Raw genomic sequence first — 6193 nt, forward strand, 5'->3', positions numbered from 1 at the left:
CATTTCATTTTAAACTTTTGAAAATTGTGAGGAATATATACATCAATATTCAAAGTTTCCCTTAAGCATATGGCCCGAGAACACAAGTTATTTTGTAGTGCAGTTCATTTAGACTATAAATTTAAATTAAATAAATGGCACCTGTTCTATCTCAAAAAGATGTGTATAGTGTAGTGTTCTACTACTGGAAAAATGATATCCAATTGCAAGTTATACATTGTCCACACTAACTTAAGGACTTATTTGTAGACAATGAAAATCAAAGGACGATAACTGTATTCTCTGACCATACTTAGAAATTCAAAGACTGAACTTATGGTTGACTGAATTCAAAGTGAAGCATGATTATTGAAGACAAGACTTTTCATATTCCTGTTTATAACCAAAAACACATAAATTTTAATTCATTTATTGCCAACAATATATTACTAGATTCTATTCTCAACATAGTATTTTAGTGTATATTTTTTTTGATTGCATATATTAAATCTATATAGCTATTCAAAATGAAGAGAAACTGAATAACAATATAAGATAATCTATTCTATATCTTTATCTATAAATGAATATACTATCTATTCTATATTTACAAATGCATACTGACCTCATTAATTCTAAGTGATTTGAAGGGTGCGTGTGGATTATACATCAACAATAACAACTCAATAATTGGCGGTGGACTTATTGGGGGAACCACGTTCTTTGATTGAAAAAAACTTTTTGCCATAAAATCGTCCATTTTTAATTCTTGCTATCCTCAGCATTTTTTTTTCCAAAGGTGGGATTCAACACCTTACATTTTCTTCTAATAATTTATCAAGCAACTTAAAAAAATAAACATTTAATAACTAACAAAAGTTATATGAAAAATAATTCACTTTTGAGGTGAGACAGTCTGTGGATTTCTGTTAAACATTCTCTATAACTACTATAATACGGTTCTTTTAAAAAGTTTAAACGAAGAAGAAAAAAATAACCTAAAGTAATATACCTATTCTTGCAGTTAATTGAATGGTCCATAGTAAACTCCAAGTTTGAAGTCATTTTCATGTGTTATCTGTCTAAGTTATATAATATTTGATACATGTATCTACAGAGTATTAATACAAATATGTTTACAGAAACATTTTAGAAAACAGCCTCAGTCTATGGAAGAAGCGTATCGATAAAAACTTTTCTTATATCAATGAGCGATATTGTCTAATATCAAACTGTAAATATGCAGACATTCCATGCAGAAAATGTTGTTTTCGGCATCGAAAAATTAAGAAAATACTAACTTTAAAACTTATTGTTCAAATATAAACAACAATTGAGTCTTAGTATACATTCAGAAGTTAGTTAGAAGCTAAAGTTTATGTCCGTGTAAAATTTGAAGTGCTGTGTTTTTCTTATATACATAAATAAACAATGCGATGCTTTTAAAATATCAATGCGATACTTTTTAAATATCATAGCGGTGTTTTTGTTATATCAATATTAGTACCGATTAGTATGAATATTAGACTGTTGTACCCATATTTTGACAATTTTACCCATTATGCCTGTTTTGTTCACGCATAGTTGTAAATATGACAGAATTTGATTGGACTGTCATACACATGAGAGGTTAAGCGCTATAAAACCAGGCTCAATCCACCATTTTCAAAATGCCAGTACTGAGTCAGAAACATGACAGTTGTTAATTATTCGTTTGGTGTGTTTTATCATTTGATTTTACCATTTAAGGGACTTTCTGTTTTGAATTTTCCTCGGATCGGAGTTCAGTATTTTTGTGATTTTACTTCTTAGTAGTTTTGTATATAAATTAGCAGTTTTAAGAGCATTGCTTAAATTCAAATTGTTTTTGGTAACGTCTTACAAATTTCTCAATAAGTTTTGGAAGCAAAACGAATCAAATAAGGGTTTAATAAACAATGATGTAATCAAATAGCTAAGTATCAAAATGATTGTTCACATAGATAACATTTAGCAAATTTCATAATGAAAGCACCGAAATAATATATATCTGATATGCTCGCAACGCACGTATGGAACCCTTTCATTGGATAACAATGAAACTAACTTGTGACAAAGATGAATCATACTGTCCTCGTTCAGATTGATTCGACAAAATCTGACCTGTACTTTTGAATCTCCTTTTTTTTTTACAAATTAACAAATTAGACCGTTGGTTTTTCTGTTTGATTGGTTTAACACTAGTAATGTTTTGTTCCTATATACCGTGGTGTTTGCTGTGGGTTCAGTCTCCGTGTTTAAGGACCTACTTTGATCTATAATGGTTTACTCTAAACAAATAATTACTATGATGGAAAGTTGTCTCACTCAAACTCATGCACCATCTTCTTATATCTATAAATCTTTAAAATTTCCCTTTATAAATAACTGCTTTCCAGTCCTCCAACTGAACGATCTAAATGTATTAATATAGAAAAGATATATACACATTTATTACGTCAAAAGACATTTACATCTTATTTTTTTGTGTTCTAAACATTTTGTTTTAGTACTCATTGAAGAAATGAATTTATAACAAGCGATACAGATTTTTATTTTGCATTAAGAAAAGTACACTTATTTGTATGATCGGTTACTAGACAAAAACGAAAGTCAAATCTTTGTGGCAACAATACATCGGAATACCCTCACGGTCATCGCGATTTAAAAGAGCGTCAACGCGGCGAGCTGATTATGTTCATAGAGATATCGATTTACCAACGGGAAAAGTCTTTGATATCCAAAAAAGAACTGTTTTTCTTCTCAATATCTTTTTCCATGTTAATAACAAATACATTTTCTGTCTGACAAGATTTTTGATTTTCGTTGTATCTGAAGTTGTCAGATTTATAGTCTAAGACTACTCAGCTGGTTTGTTCAAAGTTCGGGACATCAGCATTTGTACATTGTAATTTGTTTGGATTATTGAATTTACCATTTGACTATTTATTGTAATTTGGAGCTGTATTGGATTGGATTGTTTGAATGAATGTTTCTTTTAAGTAATGATGTTCTTTGTCTATTTCGATATTACCAAGGTGGATAGGCTATAGCAGTGTGACCAGTATATTATAATCTAATAGTCGGTAGACATATTTGCAACCGCATTTAAATTCCGCCATTGCATCCTAACTTCAAATAGAATTATAAAAAAGAAGATGAGACAACTGTCCACAAGTGACCAAAATAACACAGACATTAACAACTATAGGTCACCGTACGGCCTTCAACAAGGAGCAAAGCCAATACCACATAGTCAGCTATAAAAGGCCCGATAAGACAATGTAAAACAATTCAAACGAGAAAACTAACGGCCTTATTTATGTAAAAAAAAAAATGAACGAAAAACAAATATGTAACACATAAACAAACGACAACAACTGAATTACAGGCTCCTGACTTCGGACAGGCACATACATAAATAATGTTGCGGGGTTAAACATGTTAGTTAGTCAGTTAAACAATGTGATTGAAAACAATAGACTGAACTTATTATTTACACTTTCAACAATCAATAGGTCAAGAATCATTTTTGAAAGTTCATGTAAGCGTTAATTTTGTTTCAATTACGAAATTTTAGTGATATTGATCCTAAAACATTAAACCGGTCATGATCAAAGTTTGTGAATTATGTTTGCAGTTTTCTTGACATGCATTGTGACATGTCATCGTATTCATTTTATATTAGAAAACTATAGCATTTATATTAGAAAAGTATCGCATTCATAATTTTTTGATATTAAAAAATTATCGCTATGATATAAGACAAATATTGCATTGATATTTCAAAATATAGCAGTATCGTTGACTTATAGGTGATTTTGGCGTAGCAAACAATTGAATTCATCTCAATTGCATTCCATTGAATTTGCTACATAATATTTATAGAATGTGTACATTTACAAATGATAAATTGTGCAATTATGTTCCATTTATTCAATAATTCAATTTTCTCGTTTAAATACACCTTGCTTGTTATTACATAAAATAACTCATGAAAATTATACACCAGATGTATGTCGTGTTAAATGATACCCTGTTTTAAGAAAAGAGTCATTAGTTTATACCGAGAAATCTGCCTTTCTTCGTACAAATGCTAAAATTCGTCTGAAATTTCCCACAATGCAACTCGTTGATATAAGACAATATCGCTCATTGATATAAGAAAAGTTTTTATCGTGTCGCACCTTCCATAGACTGAGCCTGTTTCACCAATAAGAATCATATATAAGAATATAATTCTAAATTTTATTATGATATTTTATGGAAATCAACTAAACAGTTATAGCAGCAATTTTCACACAACATCAATTCACAATTTTCAGATCAATTAAAGCTGAAGTCATTTTGTTTTAAAATTGTAAATTATCTATACTATATTCAATACTAATAGGGCACCAATTTCTTCTTTTTTTTTAAGTCAGAAGCACTTGATATATTTGAATTTTCTAAAAAGGGAGAAATTCAATATTCTGATAATTAAGTGCCTGTGGATTAAAATCTAAATGATTGAACTTAATAAACGTATTTACACTTTTGGTATTTAGCTGTATCTTGCCTCCAAATGACCTTACATCACCTCCAAATAACCTTTTGACGTCAAGCAACAATCACTTGTTAGTTGTGACGTCATATGTTTTGAATTATGAAGTCAAAGTTTACGGGAACCTGTGTGATGTTATGTAATGGCGGACAAATTTGCATACAAGTGTAAATACGTCTATTTAAAACAGAAAGTTCTTTACAATTAAAGTTTAATGCAGCATTGCTAAACTAACTGAAAACAAATATGATACAATGGATTATAAATCAAATTGTTACTCAACGTTTTCACAGGGGTTAACCGTTAAAAAATGCAAATTTGAAGTCCATTACCTCGGAAATTTGCCCAAAAAAACATGTTTTGCTTGAATAGTCAACACAATATTTCAACTGAAAAAGAATAAATCTATGAATTGTATGTTTGATGTAATAGAATACAAGTCATAAACAAAAACACAGACTTGTATGAATTGAAATAGGTGGGTATATGACCTTTAACCTAAAAAAAACATAATGTAAACTCAAATTAGAATATGTAAATATAAAATGTAATGTTGAAATTAAAATACTTGCTGCCATTTAAATTTGTCATGAATATAACTAAAAAAAATATGTGTGAAATATGAAACAACCCTCTGTCTACATTCAAATGACAAACTGTTTTAAATACCATGTATGGTGTATAATTGTGAAATATGTGATGAATCTTAAAATGCATACTTTTTAATATTTTTCAAACTGCTTACCATAATCTTAATAAATTATTATTCTATTAATGTAATGGACCAATTCAGAAATTATGGGAATGTAACTGTATGGAAAGTTCTGACTGGTCAAGGCTCCAATTAATAGACATCTAAGACTGTTCAAAGTAATTAAAGGGGACAAAAGTTGAATTTCTTTTTAGAAATGTAGTAATATTCAGTTTACAAAACAACCAGTTTTAATTATTGCATTTACCTTCTGTTTAGATAACACTTGCTTTATCTTGTCATTTAAAGTAAAACTTCAGCATAAACTTAGACTAATAAGCAGATAGCTATATAAAAGTGCATAACAAAAGTATGAAGTATGCATCCATCTTGCCTTCCTAATTCTTATCAATACACTCTAAACTACAGAAAAACATAGCATTTATCATTTAAAAAATAAAGGTACATATTTCATTGTACCATTACATAACCTGAGATTTCAAACATAATGACAAGGAGATTTATAATCTGATGACAAAAAAGGTTTGTAGTATTTCAATTTCAAATTTATAGGTTACAGCATGGCCTTCATCAATGAGAAAAACCCATACTGTATAGAGAGCTATAACAGGCCCTATTTAAGAACATGAAAAATGTTCAAAAATATTCAAAATATTCAAACTAAGGATGAAATTAACAAAAGATTGATACAAACTGATATTCTTACTCCTTCTCACTTAAACTGTTACACTCAATAATGCAAGGGAAGAACTTGTGTATGTGTTTTTTATGACAAGAAAAAGTATGGGTATAAGTCAAATACAAGTCTCATTTTTTATGAATGCATAAACAGTTAGAAAGTTAGAAATCACTGAAAATGAATCACTGTGAAGTTGTTGAGAAACAAAGAGAGAATAGTAGTATCCACAAAATAAGTTGGTTTACAAGATATGAAATGGTTG

The sequence above is a fragment of the Mytilus trossulus genome, chromosome 9 (genome assembly GCF_036588685.1).
Source record: "Mytilus trossulus isolate FHL-02 chromosome 9, PNRI_Mtr1.1.1.hap1, whole genome shotgun sequence".
NCBI classification, from domain to species: domain Eukaryota; kingdom Metazoa; phylum Mollusca; class Bivalvia; order Mytilida; family Mytilidae; genus Mytilus; species Mytilus trossulus.